The 24,111-nt window shown below is 39.3% G+C and overlaps 1 protein-coding gene and 1 long non-coding RNA gene across 2 annotated transcripts in view; both read left to right on the plus strand.

Moving 5' to 3' along the window:
• The window catches only part of LOC148027319 (agglutinin alpha chain-like), a 93,676-nt gene that overhangs the window by 60,910 nt on the left and 8,655 nt on the right, over nucleotides 1–24,111 (plus strand). The window lies entirely within an intron of this gene.
• On the plus strand, nucleotides 22,868–23,366 carry LOC148027320 (uncharacterized). The gene is made up of 3 exons (XR_015692807.1): nucleotides 22,868–22,988; nucleotides 23,085–23,186; nucleotides 23,279–23,366. It is a non-coding gene; the product is annotated as an uncharacterized LOC148027320 (long non-coding RNA).

Below are 24,111 nucleotides of genomic sequence, written 5' to 3' on the forward strand. Positions count from 1 at the left end.
TAATGTTTACCATGATGTCTCTTAACTCTTTGACAAACTAAACATTCAAAAACAAAGTTAGATACATGAGTGTCTATATGTGGCCAATAAAAATCTTTAGTCAATGTATGCAAAGTAGAGATAATACCTCTATGACCTTGATATGAAGAACAAAGAATCTCATTCAAAACAAAAGATCTAAATGGAACTGTAACACATAATCTCTTTTCATAAAACATAAATCCATCATTGTAAGACAGTGAATCAATAGAAATCCAGTTATTTACAACTAATTTATTCCAATGAGATTGAAAAGTAATATCCTGATGATAAGTATCTTTCATAGGGATAAGAGAATCAAATGATATCACAGAAATATTATGAATTGTTGGTCTTCTACTTAAATCATCGGTACTACATTTTCTTTTCCTGGTTGATATTGAATAAGGAGATGAAAACTCTGAATGAATGCTGCCCATTTAATATGTCGGTCAGATATTTGGGGTTGACTAAGGAGATGTCTAATGTTTTGTTGGTCAGTCTTAATCATAAACTCAGAACCCATTAAATAATGTTTCCATTGACGTAAATCTTGTACTACAGCTAGCAATTCTTTATCATATGTAGAATATTTAAGTTCAGATGGTTTCGGTTTACAGCTAGACTAGGCTATGGGATGAGTATCTTTCATAACTACAACTCCTATTCCAGATCCACTAGCATCAGTAACTACTAAAAAGAATGGTCTATTGAAATCAGGTAGTTGTAATACAAGAGCATGGGTTAATGCATGTTTCAATAAATCAAAAGATTTTTGTTGATTATCAGTCCAGTTATAAACAATACCCTTCTTTAAAAGTTTAGTCAAAGGCAAGGTAAGTAATGAAAAATTTCGCACAAACATTCTGTAAAAACTAGCAAGACCTAGAAAAGAACGTAACTCATGCACATTTTTGGGTATGGGCCAATTCAATATTGCTTCTATCTTTTTAGGGTCAACCTTAATACCTTCTGATGACACAATATGACCTAGATATTCAATTTCTGTTTGAAATAATTCACTCTTTTTTGGATTAGCATACAATTGATTATCTTTCAACAACTTGAAAACTAAAGACAGATGTTCATAATGCTCTTTCTCATTTTTATTGAATACTAAGATATCATCAAAGAATACTATAACACAATGCTGATATTTCAAAAATATGCGATTCATCATTCGACTAAATGTAGCAGGTGCATTAGTCAATCCAAAAGGCATCACTAGAAATTCATAATGTCCAAATTGTGTTCTAAATGTAGTTTTGAATATGTCAGATTTATCTAATCTCACTTGATGATAACCAAATTTAAGATCTATCTTACTAAATATAGCAGAAGATGATGCCTAATTTTACAGAAGATGATGACGACATTACTACTCCTTCAGATACTTTACCAAGTATGCCAACTCCACATTCTATACTTTACAGAAGATGATGACGACATTACTACTCCTTCAGATACACTAAATTGTGTTCTAAATGTAGTTTCTTCAATTGGCAATTGGCTACTAGATGTCTAGGTTGATGGCATTTGTAACAAACTATAGGTTTGGCTTTAGATACATTGTTAGCAACGGCAGGAAGTCTAGGAATATTAGGATTTGGCTGCGAGGATGATTTAGGGTTTTGATTAGTATTTGATGGCAAAGTAGGTGGTCGTGTCCAAGACTTACGGAATGATGATGGAAGAAAACAACTTTGATTGAATCTTCTAAAATTTGAATTGAATTGCTTGAAACCATAGTTACCATTTGCTTGAAATTGTTGTGGACGCTTGTCTCTTCCTCGAATCTTGTCTTCAGTGTCATGAGCCAAAGAAATTGAATCTTTGAGGGTTGTAGGTTTGAACATATTGACTTCAGCATAGTAATGTCCAAGTAAGCCAGACATAAACTTGTGTTTGTGAGTCGCTTCAGGTACATCTTCTAGCATGCATAGTTGCAGTAGGGCATTCCAAAAACATTCAGTGTATTGGGAAATAGGTTCATGATCTCTTTGCTGTAGAAGATCCCATTGCTTTATGGCTTTTTCATGGAATTGAGGAGGAAGGAAATTCTGCAAAATTTTCTTTTTGAAACTCTCCGAGGTAGTGGGACTAAATGATTAGTGACACATTTAATTTTGTCTTTGTTGACATATATCTCTTCATGAAAGTAGCCATCAAACTAATTGATAAATGCAAGGACAATTTTTCCATCTCGAGTTTCATTGAAAGTACGGAATTTGAAATTTCTTTTGCTTATCTTTGTTTCTTTGCGGATGGATTGAGCTTTGAGCGTTGTCAAAGAATTTATTGTTCATAATATAAAACACGGGATTCTTATGAACACAGAAGAACTTCACTAGGAGTTAAATGAGGAATTTGCATACAAAATTCAGACATTGTTACCCAATAACCAACTTAGTTACATAAGTTCTTTTGTATTTAGCATATAATTTTTAGTTATACCATGTAAATTGATGAAAAATAAGTCTATAGGAACCTACAACTTGGTCAACTAGAAGCAATTGACAGTCTGTAGGATAAATCACATTGATTCAGGTGCAAAAATATGGTCAGAACTCAAGAAATTTGCTAAAAGTTGCCAAAAGTCCACTAGGTTCACAGGGGACCTGAAGTAATAGACTAAAGTGACCAGCAAGTAACCTGAGTAGGTCAAAAACTGACCTGGGCCTGAGCAGGGAGCAGCCCACATTTTTCGGTGCAAAATGTGGGCTGCATAGCCTGAGCACAACTGGAGAAAGCTGAAGCTATGGTGCATGCTTTGGAGCATGCAAACTGAAGATCAATAGGACCAGAAGCTGAAGATGTAAACACGATGAGAGCTCCACTTCTCTGCCCATTTTGTCTGACGAAAATGCATGTTGTAACATTCTATAAAAGAGGGAAATCCAAGGGAAAAGTATTCAGCCTGCTCTTATGCACGACTTCTCTCATTTTGTCTATCTCATTCTTGGTCCAATGAAGCCCGACTTGTACCCAAGTACTTGAGTGACTTTGGGGCAAGCAAAGGTGAGGATTTTGAAGGTATATGGGCTATTAAGGGCTAAAATAACCAGTCATAAATAGGACAGCCCATTGTTCTTGTCCATTTTTATGAGCAAACAAGAGATTTATGTGGTTGTAATAGAAGAAAATGACCTCTTTTCATCAGGACTTTGTTCATTAATGATTAGAGGAGCTTCTTCATGAGTTTATGCACTCATTTTGAGCTTGATTATGGGCTGGAATTTTCTATTTTAAGACAAGGCTGAAGCTAAAAGAATGCTCCTTCAATGCATTTCATGTACCATTGGCCCAAATCTTGAATGCATTTGAAGTCTATCAACATACTACTTGTCCTAAAGGGTTGAAATCCATCTATGTACTTGAAATAAAAGCCATTAGAACTTGCATTTGATATTCATAATTGAATTGAGAATCTAAAAATATCCTTTATGATATGGTGTATGTATCTAGAGGCATTTGATGTAATCAAGATAGAGTTATTTCTTCCATTCATGTATGCTAAATACATAGAGAAAAAGCTTGAATTCTTCTTCCATATCTAAATCATTTTTAAATCCCGAATCTTATTAAACCCCAATCTATTTCCCCTTCTTGAACTTTGAATCCCATACTCCTCTTCTGCACAAAGCCCCGGTGGTAGACCTTTAGCCCTTAAGATGACGACAATGGTGAACCCGACGTGAAGGTCCACTACGGAAGAAGAAGTCCAATGGGAGAATCATCAAGTTCGGGAGGAGAAGCCTTGCAACAGTTAGTTCGTCTAATGCAAGAAAGCCAACAATAACAATTGCAATTTCAGTAGCAATTGCAATTGCAACAACAACGAAGACAAGAAGAAGAGCGGACTGATGCTGCTGCCATTAAAGTCTTAGAAGCAGTTAGACAAGAGCTCAAGCAATTTAATGGGCAAAATGTGTCCTCTTTTATCCACCTCTATACTGACAAGATGGTCTTCTTTGGAGTCCCTCAACATGCCTGGAGCCGTTATTTTGCCTGTCTAGCTGTGCATGGTCTTTAGGACCGAATTCATGGTCTTTTCCAAAAAGATGCAGGATGGACGTGTTCAAGAAGGCTCTTCGAGAAGAATTTTTTCTTGAAGATTCTGCCCTTATGACAAAGAAAGTCTTCACTGAATGGGTCGAAAGGCCCAATAAGGGTCTATCCGCCCACTCCTCTTCATCGAGATTTTGAAAGTAAATTTGCTCAACTAGATCCTGATGATCAACAAGGCATGGAAAGTCAAAAGATTAAATTATTTCTAAAAGTTGCAGATTCCTCTCTTCAAGAGAAGATAATTGATCGACTTGAAGACCCTGGCTCATAGACGGGATTGAAGACTGCTTGGAGTGATGTCACTGAAGTAGTTAATATGATTGCTCGAAGAGAGTGATTGCGCCTAAGATGGGGATCAACCCCTGCAACAACTGAATCCATGAAGGAGCCTGTTCCAGTTTCTCGATCTCCTGTCTCTATGGCCGAGCAACCAAGAAATTCTGTTGTTCCATCTCCAAAGAAGGATGTCATGGACGAGCTAATTAAAAGCATGCAGGATCTCCATCTTAATCTAACAGAGATTAATTCTAAAGTGGAAAGGCTTGATGTAAAAGTAGAAGAAAGGGGTTGGTCAACTGCCCAAAGGCCTGTACGAGAAGGCTTCAAAAGACGCTATATTTGGTGTGATAGCCTACAGCATGACAAGAGGGAGTACGGTGCATTCCGTGAAGCTAAAGCACAAAAATTAGTCTTTTGGAAGGTTGGTAAAATTCATGCAACCGAAACCGGGCTTCCTCTTGAGCCAAACTTCGGCAACGGTGGCATGAAGAAAAGATTGGAGGATTTGGCAACAAGAACAACCTATGCAACTATTGATGCAGCAACCTATGGGTTGCAAATTGAGCCAACTAATGAAATTCTTAAAGCATGTAAAACTAATGTAAAATCTAAAGTGTGGATGCAGGCCTTGGATCGCATGGAGCAAGGCAAGGCAACTAAAGATGATTTAACCATTGCCAGTCAATGTATTCAAGGAAGAATTGATTGGACCGAGTCTGTGGATTCATTTTCAACTTTTGCCCGGTTAGCTGAAATTAATAATCAAGAAGCCATGATAGAAGAGAAGAGAAGAAGAGATGAAGATGTTGCTGGTCCTTCTTCTTCAGGACCGACTAAATGCATAACAAGAAGTAAACCAGACCGATAGAAGACTGCTGAAAATCCTCCATCGCCAAAGTTTGACATGGGAGATGCTCCTCAAGTAAAAAAGACAGAAGGAAAAAGAAAAAGTAAACATCCCAATTACAAGTTGCAGTCAGACATAGAGACCACAACGGATCTTAAATGGATCCTAAAAGAAAGGATTCTTGAAAGTAGAATTGAATTTACATTAGGTGAAATTCTCGGTATTGCAAAACGAGGATTTCATGATGTAATAATTGATGTAATTAAACGAAAAAGACAATATGTTGGTGAGGAAACTAAAGAATCCGTACATGCTTTTTTGCAAGTACTTCATGTGTATTTGCAGGATGAAGAGAAGCTGATAACTCAAGGGATTTGATTGGAGGCAATCAAAGAATTGATTGCAGCCATAAAAGCCAAAGATGAAGACATTTATGAAGCAGAAACTGAAGAAGCCATTATGGTGGAGAGTTCTCAATCTAAAGTGCAGCCCATGCTTAAGAAAGAAGCTCATCTTCATAATATGCAAGAAGAAAGTGATGCTCACTTTATTCCTAGTAGTCACTACTCCCGTACCCATTGGGCAAGGGCAACTACTGAAACTGTTGTTAAAATTGATGAAAAAGAAACTCCATGCCTTATAGACCATGGTTCGGAGATTAATGTTATGTCAAGAAGTCTCTATGAGAATGGTAGATGGCCCATTGATGTGGACCCAGGATGGCGCATGAAGGCAGCCAATAACTATTCTGACGATCTTTATGCAGCATGTCCTTATGTACAAGTTACTATTGGTAATGTAAAAGATGAATTTCATTTCTTTGTTCAAGATTCCTGCAGCTATCCTATCATTCTTGGACAACCATTTATTTTCGAGTCTCGTTTAGAGACCGATTCCTGACCGTCTGTGTAAATCACCACCGGAATAGAGATCGATTGAGAGATCAACCTGTTCCTTCTAATGCCCGAGAAGTTCAGGGTTTTCGAGTAGCACTGCTATAAGTGGAGGCTATGGCAGTGCATCATGTCATAAAAAATTGCCTCCACATATAAAGGAGGCAAGGCCAAAAGCTGAATTGTAGGTTTTTACAGCCAATAGTATGGGCTGTTATAAACAATTTTCAGCCACATGAATATGGCTGAAAGAAAGTATTTGTGTCATATGGAACAAGAGCTGAAGCAAATTGATGTTTTGCCTAAAGATGAAGAAATTTCAGGACTATTTTATGGGCTGAATTATAATGATACAATGGCTAAAATTTATACAGCCGTTCATGCTGAAAATCAAGCTGAAAATCAGTCCATACAGGTATGTACATTGGATATGTATGGCATAATTCAAGAATTTGCAGATTATGAAGCTTTTGGATAGCCAAACAAAGATGAAGTAAGAGTAGAAACAAAGTATAAAATAGTTGATAAAAAGGTCAAGCCGGTGGCTACTCCTCTACCACCTGAAAGCAAAGGACTGGCAGAAAGGGTATCCAAACAGCCAAGCCTTCGTGATCCTAAAGATATTGGTCACCAATTTATAGCAGAAAGTCTACAAAAGCTGAAAATTGGTGAAGACTCTTTCCTCTTGTCAGCTGAAAAGCAAATCTTCATGCAGATGTTAAAGAATCATGGCAAAGCTTTTTCATTTCAGCCACATGAAATTGGCTGTGTGGATCCAAGCATTGTGGCACCAATGGTGATTTTTACGGTCCCACACGTTCCTTGGAATCTTAAACCAATTCCATTACCAAGGGCTCATTTGCCTAAGTTATTGGAACTTCTAAATGAAAAGATAAAAATGCGAATGTTGGAGCCATCTTCAGCTCCATATTCCAACCGACGATTTACCGTGCCTAAGAAGAATGGATCTTTGCGATTCATTCAAGATTTATAGCCTGTCAATAAAGTCACTATTAGAAATGTTGGATCAAGGCCAATCGTTGATGAGTTTGCTGAAGCTTTTGCAAGTATAGCAATCTATTCCATGGGAGATTTATATTCATGCTATGACCAATTTCAGCTTGCTTTGGAAAGCCGAGACATTAGCACAATGAAGATGCCTCTTGGCTTAGTCCGCATGTGTACTCTACCTCAAGGGGCTACGAATTCAGTAGCTCACATGATGAATGCTATGCATAAAGTATTGAGAGATTATATTCCTCAATTAACTCTTCCTTTCCTTGATGATGTTCCAATCAAAGGATGTGAAGTACACGAGAAGAATGAAGAACTCAATGAAGAGTGTTGCAAGTTTGTTTTCGATCATTTTAATGATTGTGCTCAAATCTTGTCTAAATTAGAAGAAGTCCATCTTACTCTTTCAGGTGCTAAATCTGTTTTTGGAGTCGAAGAAGTCCTTGTGGTCGGACATATGTGTGGTCCATATGGCCGAAAGCCTTCTCCATCCAAAATAGATTCTATCAGCAAAATGTAGGAAAAATGTGCAAATGTTTCAAAGGTGAGAAGATTTCTTGGTGCATGTGTCTTCTACCTTATTTGGATACCACATTTTTCTCATGTTGTTGAAAGTCTTTATCACTTGCTAAGAAAGAGCCAAAGGTTTATATGGGAAAAAGAACATACTCAAACTATTCGGAAACTCAAGAAAATGCTGATTTCATCCGGGCTAATTACTCTAATGGACAGCCCATTATACCCACAGTGGACACAAGTCCTATTGGAATAGGATGGGCAGTTGGACAAGACGACCTTGAAGGCAATAGATATGCAATCCGCTTTGGAGCAAAGGTTCTTAATGAACGACAAAGAAGGTATGCTGAAATTAAAAGAGAGCTTTGGGGAGTAGTAACTGCATTGAAATGTGACAGGGAGTACTTCATGGGCACACACGTAATAGTTGAAACAGATTGCCTTCCACTCTTGGGCATGATTGCCAACTATTCCACTCCCGACATAGCCATGCTAAGATGGATAGCCTATATTAAATCCTTAAATCCCGATTTGAAACATATTGTAGGAAGAGATAATCTAGTTGTTGCTGACATGCTTTCACGTGCCAGATATAGGGATGAAGAAGAAATTATGGATGAAGAAGGATCAAAGTTTATAAATGATGCTGTAAATGCAGGTACAAATCAGAAAACAGCAAGTACAGCTGAATCTAATGTTGATTCAGCAATCAAAAATGTAGGTACAACAATAATTACAACAAGTACAACAGGTTCAGCTGCTAAAACAAATTTTACATCAGCAAGGAAGAATGAAACAACCAAAGAAGGACAGTGGACAGCTAGTAAATAGTATGCTCAATGTTTTGTTATGGTTTGTTCACACTTTAAAGAAGAATATTATGCAGATGATTGGTTAAAAATTGGCCAAATTTTGAGCACTATGACAAAGAAGGAAGATTGGACTAATGAAGAGTTCAAGAGAATTAAGAGAAAAGCTTATGGTTTTTTTCTTAAAGATGGTTACCTTTGGAGGCATGCGAAAAAGAAAGGAAGGGCGCCTGTTCGTGTCTTAGGAGACAAAAAGACTCAAAGACAGGTCATGCAAGAATTTCATGAAAGCCTATTGGCTGGTCATAGAGACATATGGGGCACTTTTTCCAAAATAAAAGTGAAATTTTGGTGGCAAAACATGTATAAAGACATCGAGCATTTTGTTGAGTCTTGTCATGTTTGTCAAATGTACTCTATGGTAAAGCATAGAGATGGGCTCCAGCCTACCTATCCTTTATCCATTCACTATAGATGGGTTATTGATTTAGTAACCATGCCTACAGGAATTTGGAACATGAGATATCTAGTACTTACTAGAGAAGATCTCACAAATCAAGTGGAAGGAAAAGCCTTGACAACAAAGTCTACTCATGTTGTTTGTAGATTTTTACTTGAAGAAGTATTTTGCAGGTATAGATGTGTTGCCAAAGTAACTGCTGATAGAGGAGAATTGGATGCTGATGAGGCTCGCCATTTCTTTGCTCAATTGGAAATTAAGCTATCTCTTACTTCAACCTAAAACCCTGAAGGCAATGGTAAGAGTGAAAGAGGTCATCAACCAATTCTTAAAGCTTTAGCAAAATCATGCAAAGGAAAGATGAGGGAATGGCCTAGAATGCTACCATTTGCATTATGGGCTGATAGAACTACCCATAGTGCAGTAACATGTTATATGCCGGCTGAATTAATATATGGACAGCCACCTGTTATGCCTATTGAAGAGTGCATTGTCACATGGAGTATCTTACCTTGGGATGAAGGCTTGAATAGAGAAGAGTTGTTGACTCTGCGCATAAGGCAACTCGAAAGAAGGCCAGAAGATGTCAAAACAGCCATTGAAAGGCTAAAAACAACAAGATTAAAGAATAAGAAGAGGTTTGATAAGCAACATCGTCTCTGTCCAAGAACTATTCAAGAGAATGATTGGGTACTTGTCTATGATAGCAGCCTGAACAATCAATATAGTGCTCATAGAAAGTTAGCCAAGCGATGGTTTGGACCATATGTTGTAAAAGTAGTACATAATAATGCTACTTACTCTTTGGCTGAAATGGATGGGACCATGATAAAAGTACCAATAGCTAGGAAACGAATCAAGCTCTTCAAACGAAGAGAATCTTCAACTTATGAGCTTGATGACTTAGATATGAGCACTCTACTTGAAGACAAGCAGGAAGAAAAAGACTTAGAGGATGAAGATGAGGATATATCAGAAGAAGACCCTCCTTAACATGTAATTGTATGAAATGGCACATGTCAGAGGATGTGCAGGTTAGGAGCGGGTGAATGTCAAAGAATTTATTGTTCATAATATAAAACACGGGATTCTTATGAATACAGAAGAACTTCACTAGGAGTTAAATGAGGAATTTGCATACAAAATTCAAACATTGTTACCCAATAACCAACTTAGTTACATAAGTTCTTTTGTATTTAGCATATAATTTTTAGTTATACCATGTATATTGATGAAAAATAAGTCTATGGGAACCTACAACTTGGTCAAATAGAAGCAATTGACAGTCTGTAGGATAAATCACATTGATTCAGGTGTAAAAATAATGTCAGAACTCAACAAAATTGTCAAAAGTTGCCAAAAGTCCACTAGGTTCACAAAGGACCTGAAGTAATAGACTAAAGTGACCAGCAAGTAACCTGAGTAGGTCAAAAACTGACCTGGGCCTGAGCAGGGAGTAGGCCGCATTTTTCGGTGCAAAATGCGGGTTGCACAGCCTGAGCACAACTGGAGAAAGCTGAAGCTATGGTGCATGCCTTGGAGCATGCAAATTGAAGATCAATAGGACCAGAAGTTGAAGATGTAAACACGATGAGAGCTCCACTTCTTTGCCCATTTGGTCTGACGAAAATGCATGTTGTAACAGTCTATAAAAGAGGGAAATCTGAGAGAAAAGTATTCAGCCTGCTCTTATGCACGACTTCTCTCATTTTGTCTACCTCATTCTTGTCCAATGAAGCCCGACTTGTACCCAAGTACTTGAGTGACTTTGGGGCAAGCAAAGGGTGAAGTTTTTGAAGGTATATGGGTTCTTAAGGGCTAAAATAACCAGTCATAAATAGGGCAGCCCATTGTTCTTGTCCATTTTTATGAGCAAACAAGAGATTTATGTGGTTGTAATAGAAGAAAATGACCTCTTTTCATCAAGACTTTGTTCATTAATGATTAGAGGAGCTTCTTCATGAGTTTATGCACTCATTTTGAGCTTGATTATGGGCTGGAATTTTCTGTTTTAAAATAGGGCTGAAGCTAAAAGAATGCTCCTTCAATGCATTTCATGTACCATTGGCCCAAATCTTGAATGTATTTGAAGTCTATCAACATACTACTTGTCCCAAAGGGTTGAAATCCATCTATGTACTTGAAATAAAAGCCATTAGAACTTGCATTTGATATTCATAATTGAATTGAGAATCTGAAAATATCCTTTATGATATGGTATATGTATCCAGAGGCATTTGATGTAATCAAGATAGAGTTATTTCTTCCATTCATGTATGCTAAATACATAGAGAAAAAGCTTGAATTCTTCTTCCATATCTAAATCATTTTTAAATCCCGAATCTTATTAAACCCCAATCTATTTCCCCTTCCTGAACTTTGAATCCCATACTCCTCTTCTGCACAAAGCCCCGGTGGTAGACCTTCAGCCCTTAACATGACGACAGCGTCGCATCGATGGTTCGTCGGATAATATATTCGGGTTGCGGTCCATCTTTGTCAATTGTAGATCGTTGCAAATTGGCCAATTGAACTTGCAAAGCTTGTTGGGCTCTTCGTTCTTCATCAAGCTGCATCATAATCAAATCCAATTTTTTTTCTATCATAGGTTCGGGAAGATCGCCTTCAACCATTAAATCGTCCATATTTTTTTTCATCATCCTGTAAAAATCCAAAAGACCTCACTCTCAAAATTTGATTAGTGGGATGAGCGTAGCTCAGTCCGGTATACAAGGCTTATAAATTTGTGTTCGGCTTTTACGGTCTTTGTCTTTTGTGGTTGCGAGATTTGTTGTCTTCGTAAAAACTGTGTATGACCTTCTGCATGTGCTCAAACTGGTTCAACAAGTCTGTGTATGTGAACAGAGTCTTCCAGGGAGCAATTTTGTAGTTCTGTGCTTCTGTGCAGGAACAGTCTTTATGGGAGTAATTGAGATAAGTTGGTTTTGACTTCTGGTTACTTGCAGGACTTGCGGAGTAAAACGACTTGCAAAACTTGGTAGACTAGGAAGATTTATGACTTGTAGCTTAGGTGACTAAGCTTATGAGCTACCTGTCGTCGATTTTTTAGGGCAGAGGGGGTCCGTTTTTTACACCGAATTTAACGCGGAAGTGCCACTGCTGTCGCCGACTTTTAGTTTGAATAAACTAAGCTTTTTAAAGCTTAGTTCTAAGCTTTAACTTTAAGCTTGTGAGGTTTTAAGCTATGGAGGCTTACTGTACTGTGGAAGAAAAAACGACTTGTAGAAGGAGCTATAGGAGTGGTCCTCCACTTCCTTAGGCTGGTCCTTCGCGATTAGAGGCTGTGGACAGAGGTTCTTAATCTCCAGGAATCCACCCATATCGACCGTTCACGATGAAACTCACTGTAGAGCTCGATCATTCTAAGAGCTCCGCCTTCACGCAAGATGGGTAGCGATTGGAAGCTCTCAATCTCAGCTTCGCTTTGATACCACTGGTGCACAGATCGGATGTTGTAAACGCACGTAGTGAGTGTTAGAAGGTCCCCAAGAACAACATAACTCTACGTTTTGCACAAAACTCAATGTAGAAAGCATGCACGACATGAACAAGAGACCAATTGGGTGCAATCTCCCCCCGTGCCTTGTGTGAGCGCTCCACAAAGCATGTATTTTATGTATTAATCATCTTCAAGCTCAAATAATAGCCCAAATTACAAAATAACACGCTTTTGTCTTTTGAGTTTGCTTTAGTGCCAAATAGAAATAAAGCTAATGGGCGGGCACCCAAGAAGTCAAGCATACCCAATACAATGTCCAAATACAAATATCTAAATCATGCGTCCATGCGCATACAAGAATAATAAATAAATATCAAACGCCTTGATAAATAGGTGCGACAAAATATAGGCGCCATGCCTAAGGTATGCGCCCATCAAAATATAGATGATAATTTGAATATACACTATCCTCCAATGCTTTCCACCGCCTGCTACTATCTCTACACATCAACTGAAGCATTCACAATTGTTAGTAAAATAATATAATTAAACCGACAAAAGTGAATACCTAGCAGTCTTCAGCTACATAAATAAATCAATTGGTTAGAAATCAATCCTAACCTTAATTTATCACGAGTGCACACTCTAAACTCATAAACATTTATTAATTTAATATGTATTTTGCGGAATCACTTGCTATGGAATCACCCATGTACACACTAAATTAACGAAACGCCTGAAAAACATAGGCGTCCCCATCGACTTCTTGCACAAAGAATCCACTTTGTGTATGAGCCCCGATAATAAAAGTTTACGGAATCCACCGTAAAACCTCACGGAATCCACCGTGGCAGAGAATCCACCGTGAAATATGCCTCTTGGCATCATTTATGCGACTTGGTTTCTCATGAGGTAGATGGATTTGCCTCTGAATCTACCTCATGGTTGATTTTCACTTTTGATGTCATAGCATATATTGAGACCATGAGATATTTCTTGGTCTTAGTGGGTGGCACCTATGTTATAACTCAGAATCTAGAAGAATGGGATCAAATATGGAGATGAAGAAACCAAGAGTTTGAGAAGTCATTGGGTAAGGAGTGATAAGATTTGAAAGGCAAGAAATTTTTTGTATGGGGTAGTAATCATCTTATTTTATAGTTTCTTTCTTTCACACATAAGTGTTTTCTTGTCTGACATGTATACATAACATTCATGCTTTCCAATGATGTCTTGTATATGTTGATTCTCTTGAGTACCATGTCTCCAAACACCGTGAGTTCATCAAGATAAACAAATCAAAGGAGGTAGAGCTCCTTCTAGCCTTGGACATGACTAATGTGTTAGTTCTCTTCATATCCCTTAATTTGTTATGTAAGATCTTTTTTATTTGGTTTCTTGGACAATGCTCTCACTTTAATGCATGATTACAAGAGCCCATGTTATCCCCAACATTCATGATGAAGTTTATATGTTTTGAAAGTTTGAAATTGCAAAAAAAGAGCATCAAGTTGGCTAGGCCCACACCTAAGCAGTGAGAGTAGGCCAAGGTGGAGATGTCCCTTGAGACAAGATTCTACAACATACCATACATGCTAATATATGAGCTTGTCTAGAATGTATTGACTTCAACCCAGTACTTTGTATGTCTTTAGTGTTGTCTTGAAATTTTGTATTCCTTATCTTATTATAAGTTCATGGTTATCTTAAATTCTATGTGGGGTCCTCTTGAAAAGGTCATCTTTTTTTTTATATATAATTTAGTAAAAAGGATAGCCTCTCAATTTTCTTTAGTTTCATTCATGTGTTTTCATGATCTTTATAGGTATGGGTTTTTTTCTTTATATCTCAAAGTGACTGAGCCTACGGGCTGTCTTTCATAACAATGTGAAATCAATTAAACATAAAAAATCCATCACTTGCATTGGTAGATGCTTGGTTGAGAAGTACATGATGGTTAAGAGTTCCAATCTCTTTTGGTGGGCAAAAACACATAGACTTAACACTCAAACTTTCTTTAGAATATTGTGATAATATTATATTTGATGGGCAAAGATAAAGCATGTGGTCTTGGTCAGATCCTCAATTGGCTAGTATTTTTATGATGCATGAGTAGATGGTGAGGAAAGGTGAAGTGCCATAATGCTAAACTTCAACTTGACAAGAAAACGACAAAAGCCAAAGGCAATAGATGGTGTTGGGTGTCTGTAGGGTATAAGGCCCATGTTGGAATAGCATTAGTGCTCTCACATATAAGACTCTTCAACCACATCTCATTTATGGATGCTCTCATCCTCTTATCCGCTTTTGTATCACCTACCAACAAGTAGGCGCTTTTCCCTCCTACTGTCTACTTACCACATTCACTTCATAGTAATGAGGCATTTTGTATAGAAAGCATACTATAAGGATAATAATTGTGTTTAATTTTTCAAACTTTATACTTTTTTACAATGTAGTAAAGATTGATTTTCCACTTTGATTTGTTGTTGGTATTTATCCAATATTGATTGATTTTTTTAAAAATATAAAAATACAAATATACTTTAGAATTACCTAAATTTTGACTTTATAATTTTTTCAAAATACACACTTAAGATTCACTAAAATGTGATATTTTCAAATTAAATTCACACTATGGAAAGTAGATGTGATTTTTCAAAGAAGCTTTATTGTATTTAAAAATTGAGACACTATTGATATTTATTAAAAGTAGAAGTTTTTGTTAAGGAAAATTTATGCAACACTCTTAGAAAACTTTAACACATTATGGGGATGTGAAGAATTTCATTTCTAATTTTTTAGGATGTTTGAAAAATTTTATAAATTAAAGAAAAATTATATATATAATTTTAAGTGATATAATAATTAAAAACCTAATTAATGTTTCACATGTCTATGAAATGGAAATATATTTATTCTCGTGATGTGTGATACATAGGGGTATTTAGGCTAGTCCTTTCTTGCACTATGGCATTCTTACTCTCCATTTTCTCACATAGTATCAAAGCATGCTAAAATCTTATAGTAGCTTGCATGCTTCGCTTCTATTTGTCTCCTTTTATTCAAGACAAGGTAATAGTGATACATACACTATCTACCATCATGTCTCAAAGACTTATAATTGCCACTCAATCCTGCTTGCTCTCTTCTTGCTTCTACAAGATGGAGAAGCTTATGGAATCTAATCACTAGAGTTGGAATTTTTGGATGTAGCTCTACCTTGCATAGGTAAACCTATGATCCATTGTTGATGGTGTGGAGAAGAACCCACCATAAGAGATCCTCCTCCCAAGATTCCCTACGTGGAAGCAAAAAGATACAACCACCTTTTTAAAAAAACATTCTTGATTACAATGGTTTCCAAATAAAAACGGTACAATACTTGGATACTACCAATCTTATTTGGAATAAATTTAAGGATGTTTATCAAAAGAAAGATGGCATCCATCAAGTTACCACTTTGTGAATACTTGTCAATTACACTATGTAAAAAGGGTACTAGATAAAATAACTAATTGAAAGTGGAGAAAGCTCCTCGAATGAAGCTTTTCTCAAAGGCTTGGAGATCTCAGAGAAGCTCTAAATCACCCTCCTTCCCTTCTATTTGCCACCTTGGTATAGTTTCATAAGTATCTACTCTACCTTTTCTCAAATTTCCTACAAATTGGGGACTAAAATCCAAAGAGAGAAGTTCATTTATGAGCAACTCCTCCAAATTAGTGGCTCTAGCTACTTCTCTAAAACATTACCCATAGAAGAAGAATGGCAATCATTATCAATTACTAATGCTAGGAAGCATATTCCACGGTGGATTTTTGTGATTATATTTATTTGCTGAGGCTCGTACACAAGGTGGATTCCTTGTGCGAGAAGCTGACGGGGACGCTTGTCCTTTTCGGGTGTCAAATTAATTTAATGTGCACGTGGGTGATTCCATAGTGGGTGATTCTGTGAAGTACATATTAAATTAATGAACATTTACGAGTTTAGAGTGCACACTCAAATTAAATGAAGGTTAGGACACAGTTCCAACCTATTTAGATATTTTGTAGCTAAAGACTACTAAGTATTCACTTTTGTTGGGTTTTATTTAATTATTTTTTAATAATTATGAATGCTTCAATTGATGTGTAGAGTATGCGGCTCTGGTGTGGGGTAGCACCGAGCGATAACATGAATCCAAATACTTAGAAGAATTACTATTTTTTATGGGCGTATGCCTTATCACTAAAAACATGGTGCCAATATCTATTTAAGCACACTTATTTATTAAAGTGCTTTAAAAATATTTATTATCTTGTATGCGCAAAGGCGCTCGGTTAAATATTTTATTATTTGATATTTGTATTTGAGCACAGCTCAACTTTTGAACGCCCAAACGCCTTACTCTATATTTGGAAAAAAGTAAACGCAAAAGCAAAAGCATGTTATTTATAAAGTGGGCTATTTTTAAGCTTAAAGATAAATAAATCTATAAATGCATGCCTTGTGAAGCACTCGCATAAGGCATGGGGGGAGATTGCACCCAATTTGTCATTTTGTCTCATGTTGTGCAAATTTCCTTTTGCTTTTTTCTTGAAACTATGAAGGATTGTAGAGTTCTTTGTTCTTGGGAACCTTCCGGCATTCACTAGGCACGTATACATCATTCGATCTGTGCACCAATGGTATCAGAGCGAAGCTAAGATCAAGAGCTTCCAATCGCTTACCATTTCGCATGAACTTGAAGCTCCTAGAATGAACAAGCTCTATAGGCTCTCTTGATGAAGAGACAACACAAGCATGTTTCTGGCAGTGAAGAATCCCCTGTTGTACCCTCTGATCGCGAATGACCTCTCACAGCAGAGGCAGATGACTACTCATGAAGTTCCTTTACAAGTTCTTTTTTTATCTACAATGAGAAGCAAAAAAAAAAAAGAAGAAGTTTTTTTTAAATGAAGTTTGACTTTATAATCTTAATAAGCTTAAAAGAGGCATAAGCCTCAACAATTCAAGAAATCGTGGCGGAAGCATGAACTCGCTGATGTCGATTCGGTCAAAAACGTGTCATCATCCTGCACTGATCCAATGAATTACTTAAGACTTTTGTTTAAAGCTTTAAGCTACCAAGCTTAATCTAAAGCTTAAAGTTTCAATTATCAATCTCTTACGTAGCAGCCGTTCATACTCTGGTACTCCTAAACCAATTTTGAAGCTTCAGCAAGTCCCTGTTCCCCCCTGCAACTTGGCTGAACAGATTTAGAGCAAGTAGACTGTCATGCGCAGTCTATGCGGAAGACTATTTTGCTTGGAAGAAGACTATTTTCAATTGTCGTACTCGAGAAAAACCAAGATCATAAAAGCAAAAGTCGTAAGAAAAAGCAAGCCTTGTAAACCCAAATTTGAGCTATACTTATCCTTCTAATGAGATTTTGAGTGTGTGAGGTTGTTTGAGATTTTTTAGGATGTCGAATCATAACATGGATGATTTTATGGGCGAAGGAGATTTGCTAGAGCTGACTATGGAATAGAAATTGGATCTAATCATGATGCAACTTCAAGAGGAGTAAAGGGAATGTCAAAACTTGCCGGCACAATTGGCTGCACTTCAACAATCCACTATCAATCAAGACAGACCGCAACCTGAAGATGTTATTCGATGTACTATTGATGCGACACTCCATGCACAAGCTCTTAGGAAAGAGGCCAAGATAAGTAAAAGAAATTTTAAATTCCTCACTTTTAATGGGCAACATGATAGCAATTTTGTTATTGCTTCCATTAATCAGTTTGACGACTATTTTCATGAAGAGTAATACACTACAAGGGAATGGGGCAATAGCGACGCCGATTAGCGACGATGGATATCGGCATCGCTATAGGCGTCGCTATATGCGTCGCAATTGGCGTCGCTATATGCGTCGCTATTTGCGACGCAAATAGCGACGCCGCAGGGAAAAAAAGTGCGGCCGAAACCAGAGCGCCGTTTTCATTTTGTTTTCTTCGCCTTTTGAGAGCGAGAGCGAGGGAGAGAGCGAGGGAGAGAGCCGAGGCTTTGTGAGAGAAGAGGAGGAAGAGACTTGCCGCCGCCGCCACCGCCACCGTCGTTGTTCGTGAAGGAGAGGAGGAGCCCTCGTTGCAAAGAGAAGCCGCCCACGCTCGCCATATCTCATTGGTGAGTCTCCCTCTCTCTTTCTTTTACTTGTTGAAGGTTTAAATCCTTCTCTTTTGTTTGTTTAGGAGAGGAAATGAAAGAGAAGGAGAGGGAGAGGGAGAGAGGGAGAGGGAGAGAAAGAGAGGGAGAGTGCATTCTCTCTCTCTCTCCCTTTTGCTTGTTTAATGTTTAAATTACTTTCTTCTTTGCTTGTTTAGGAGAGGAAACGAGAGAGTAAGAGAGAAAGAGAGGGAGAGGGAGAGGGAGATAAAGAGAAAGAGAAATAGAGGGAGAGGGAGAGGGAGGGGGAGGAAATAGGAGAGGGAGAGAAAGAGAAAGAGAGGGAGAAGGAGGGAGAGTGCATTCTCTCTCTCCCTCCCTCTCCCTTTTGCTTGTTTAATGTTTGAATCACTTTATTTTTCGCTTGTTTAGGAGAGGAAATGAGAGAGAAAGAGAGTGAGAGGGAGAGGAAGGGGAAGGAAATGAGAGAGGGATAGAAAGAGAAAGAGAGGGAGAGTGCATTGTATCTCTCCCTCTCCCTTTTGCTTGGAGGATGTTTAAATCACTTTATTTTTTGCTTGTTTAGGAAATGAGAGAGAAAGAGAGATAGAGAGGGAGAGGGAGAAAAAGAGAAAGAGAGGGAGAGGGAGAGGAAGAGGGAGAGGGAGGGGGAGGGGAAGGAAATGAGAGAGGGAGAGAAAGAGGGAGGGGGAGGGAGAGGGAGCGAGGGAGAGGGAGAGGGAGAGGGAGAAAGAGGGAGGGAGAGGGAGAGGGAGGGGGAGGGAGGAAATGAGAGAGGGAGAGAAAGAGAACGAGAGGGAGAGGGAGAGGGTGAGAGAAAGAGAGGAAGAGAGGGAGAGGGAGAGAAAGAGAGGGAGAGGGAAGGGAAGGAAATTTAAGATAATATACGTATTGATAATGGTATGCAATGTGCTTTGTATACGGCCACGTACTTCATCAAAATGAACCCAAAATTATTGTTATAGAAGAAGAAACCCTTAAATTGAGTATAGGATAATTTCTCTCAGGTCTTATGACTATGTGTAGAATTGATTGAAATAAATTTTATTACTATAGTTATAAAATTTCATAGATGGCGCGCATTAATTTTAAAATGGATTACTTATACTCAAAGCCGAGATATAACAAAAAATTATCTACCGGGACAAACAAATCGTTGAGCATGATATAAGGCCGAGATATAACATCGGAAAATCTCTCGACTACTATATACAATGCAACGTTTATGGTCAACTTGCAACTTGACGTACATCTCCATAAAGCTATCCATTTAAGCCTTGTTTGCTGTAATGTAGATAAGATGGCAAACGAAGAAGGTCCTATTGTTCAAGACCGCGAGTCGTATCTTAATCAGCGTGTCCCATGTCCTTGCTCTCAATGCAAGTTGGCAATTAGATGAAAACGCCGATTGTCTATAGAACACGCACGACGATTTGGCGAGTTTCAATCTGATATCATTGATCAAGCGATTGCAGACTTTCAGCAAACGGTAATTTGAAGTTAGCATTTTTCATGCATTGTACTCTCAAGCTAATTGAAAACCATACACAATAAGATTGGGTCTTGTTGGTAAATTTTGTATCCAGGGGGGTGATGTCTCGACCCAAGGGGGAGTGCACCCTTTGCGGCCAATTAGAAGAGTTCGTGGACGTGCGATGGATGGATTGCAGGAGCCAATCGACCACTCGCAAGGCCCATCTATACCGTCAATGCCAGAGGAGACAGACAACCTTCCCGACTTGCCTACAATCTTGGAGCCTGAGATGGATGCAATGATCGATGCATTGATTCCCATGGATGTTGAGACATCTGACCCGCTTAGAGAGGAAGCATCCATACCATTATATGATGGGTGCCGAGTATCTCGGTTGAAGACATTGCTTGCACTCTTAAGTGTGCAAGCAAAATACGGTTGGAGCGATACGAGTGTGACTGAGTTATTCAGGTACCTTGCACACAGACTTCATTGTTTTTTTTTAAAAACAGTATTATTGCAAACATGGATAGATTTTTCAAGGTGTTTTATGATTTTTTCAGGTTATTGAAATATCATATATTGCCACCTGCAAACACCATGCCTGAGTCTCGTGATGATACGCGACATGTTTTACGGAAGCGTGGCATGGACTACAATAACATCCATGCATGTATCAACGACTGCATATTGTTTCGAGATGAATACGAGACTATGGAGACATGCCCAAAGTGTGGTGCTCACAGGTATCGACAGGACTTGCAAGGGCAGACCTTCCCTAAAAAAGTCCTCAGACACTTTCCGCTCATCCCCCGCATAAACCACATGTTTCGCACGTCTGCCATGGCAAGCTTGACAACGTGGCATCTGCAGAATAGGTCCACGGATGGAGTGCAACGAATATCAGCAGATTCGCGCGCATGGAGCCACATTGACTCTACCTTCCCAGGCTTTGCGCGAGAGCCAAGGAATCTTCGGCTCGGTCTCGCCATGGATGGTGTGAACCCATTCGGTCTGCACTCGACTTCTTACAGTGTGTGGCCTATAGTGCTTGTCAACTACAACATTCCTCCATGGCTTTCTACGAAGAAAGGACATCTCATCCTTAGCTTGCTCGTCCCGGGCCACTACAAAGTAAAAAATATGGACGTGTATCTTCGTCCATTAGTCGATGAGCTTAAGATTTTGTGGGAGGAGGGGGTCACGGTGCAAGATATGAGCAGGCGCGATGGTCGGCGGTCAGCCAACATTCGAGCCATTCTCATGTGGACGATGCATGACTTTCCAGGATTGGGAGAGTGCTCAGGTGAGCAGACCTTTGTTCTCGCCGGTAATATCTATATTTTATTTCATTCAATCAAGTATTCACTAGGTCGTGGATCGCCTTGCAGGTCTCGTTACCTCAGGTTATCATGCATGTCCATTGTGTGGGCCACAGTTAGACTCCCGAAGGTCACGAACCATGAAGAAGATGGTATATCAAGGACACGCCGCTTTCTTGCCGGAGGATCATGAACTCAGGGAAGGTTTTCTTGGACGACCTCAAGCACGTATGAACGCTGCAAGCTGGTACGAGCTGAAAATGGTAAACCCGGATTCACATCCAAATGGAATGCGGCGGTTCTCAGTTTTCTACGAGTTGCCATATTGGACCCACTTACAGGTCAACCACTTGTTGGATCCCATGCATATTTTCAAAAATGTGCGCAGCTTGCTATGGGACCACATCACAGGAAAGAGAGACACTATAGGATCACGAATGGATTTAAAGGAGGTAGGTAAGATGGAGGCGCTTTGGCCGCAGTCGAGTGCTGAAGGGGGAGTGCAGCTTCCTCGCGCTCCCTGGGTTTTGTCTACCAAAGAAGAGCGCATTGTGAAGCAAGTAATCAAGTCTATCCGCACTCCGACGGGTACGATGCGTTCTCTCAGGTCCGCATTTTCTAAAGATGACCAGATTTCTGGGCTAAAATCCCATGATTGGCATAAGATATGTCAGGTTTGTGAACATAATGGATTTTAATTAGCGTGGACATTTTGAAATTTGAAAAGTGACCATTATTCTTAATGCTTTCTCATTTGTGGCAGTTTGTCCTACCGATCGCGATCGCGGGATGCCTAACTCCAGAAATTCGCGGGGCCATTTACAAGTTGTCGACTTTGGTGCAATGGATCTCACAGAAAGAGATTAAGACATCTCCGTCTTGTCGTTCAGCTGCTGTGGAGACACGGACGCGATGTCTCCGTCTCGTCGTTCAGCTGGAGCTTGGTCACCTCCAGGATTTGTCACACCTGTGGGGACGTCCACTCCAGTTACTCCGGCTTTTGCGCAGCCGTCGGCAGATGTCACGCCTTTTGGTGGCACTCCTTTTGGTGGCACCCCCTCTGGTGGCACTCCTTTTGGTGGCACCCCTTTGTGTGGCACTCCGGGAGAGGGTACCCCCGTCGGTACACCGGATGTTCAGGGGTCTCCTGGATATGCCCAGGAGCGTGGACGGAGATGGGAGAGGGCCCATACAAGGCACACTCCTAGGGATTATGGATACCTAGTGGATGGCAGGTCAGGAGCCATCATCATGAATGATGAGGGGAGGAGGGTGATGGCTCGCATGAGGGAGTTGTGCCAACAAGTTTTTCGGCACAACGTCCTGGATCATTGGAGGAACATACCGGAGGGGAGCAAGGAGTACATAGTAGCATCCTTGCACGAGGAGTTCCCGGTGCCAGCCGCAGTGGATAGATTCTCTACGGGCTGGATGATGGATTGCATGCATGCATACATGTCACATAGACGATCCGACGCACGCAAGGCAATCAAGAGTGGGGCTCCAAAGCCCGAGTGGTTAGATGCAGACGACTGGCACCGACTGAGGGAGGAGGCTACAAATTTGCCAGGACGTTGGAGTCAGCAGCAGGAGGCGGCGAGGGCACGAATCGAGGCCGGATCGGTACATCATCTTGGGAGTGGCGGCCACAGGACATATTTGGAGGACTTTGTAAGATTCTCTTTTGTTTTGCTTATTTGTTTTTTTGAGATATTCTTTGTACTGACAATCATGTTTCTAACAGTTAGCATTTTGTTTTCTTTGCAGCACTCCATTACAAATCGCTATCCGCAAGGCCTTGAGACTCGATATGCGGAGAGGCACGGTCTCAGATCATTGATCGACCGATTGTATAGACGCGGCAGCCCAGTAAGTCACTCATCTTTCTTGTCCGTAGTTACCATGAGATATTTGAATGCATTATTGTATGGTGGATTGATATGTTGTTTCTTTTTCTGCAGAATCCGTTTGATGCTCCTTTACAACGGGAAGAGCTTTCGGGGGACGACGATTTGTAGCTCGCCCTTGGATCCTTAGAGCTCACATACCTTTAGTTTTTAGTCGTCCGATCTATGTAGACATTTTCTATGTATTAGTGATATTGTTTTATGATTGTACCAATCGCATTTTATGCGATATCATGTATTTATTTCATCCATCAGTTTTATGATTTCAGTATACATTCTTTTTGTTTGCAAACGCTTTGTATGAAGCAGTGCAGAAACTATTTTGTATGGCTCTCATACAGCACACAGTGCTATATGTGGCAGGGCAGCTTGCTGCCCTGCCACAAATTTTTTTTTTCTCTGTTACCGTCGCTATTTGCGTTGCAAATTTACTGCACGCGTCGCTATTGCCGTCGCTATCAGTGTCGCAAATTCCCTGTAACCGTCGCTAGCGACGGTTATAGCGACGATTCTATGGCGTCGTCAATAATGACGCTTTTTGCGACGACGGGGGCAAATTTTGTTGTTTGTATTTTCGTCACTTTAAACGTCACTATAAGGTCTATATCTTGTAGTGATATGTTGAAAAAGATAAATTTAAATGCGTCACTAACCATCTAGCAGACAGAGCATCATTATGGTGGACTGTTATCCGCAAGAGAAATATGCTGAAAAATATAAATTTAAATGTGTCACTAGCCATCTAGCAGACAGAGCATCATTATGGTGAACTGTTATCCACAAGAGTGTTGATTGTCCCTCTACTTGGAAAGCCTTTCAAAAGAATTTTTTGCAGAATTTCCTTCCACCTCAATTCCATGAGAAAGTTATCAAACAGTGGAATCTCC

Source organism: Lygodium microphyllum, chromosome 13 (assembly GCF_053477565.2).
Source record: "Lygodium microphyllum isolate KBCC chromosome 13, Lygodium_microphyllum_v1.1.10, whole genome shotgun sequence".
Taxonomy (NCBI): Eukaryota; Viridiplantae; Streptophyta; class Polypodiopsida; order Schizaeales; family Lygodiaceae; genus Lygodium; species Lygodium microphyllum.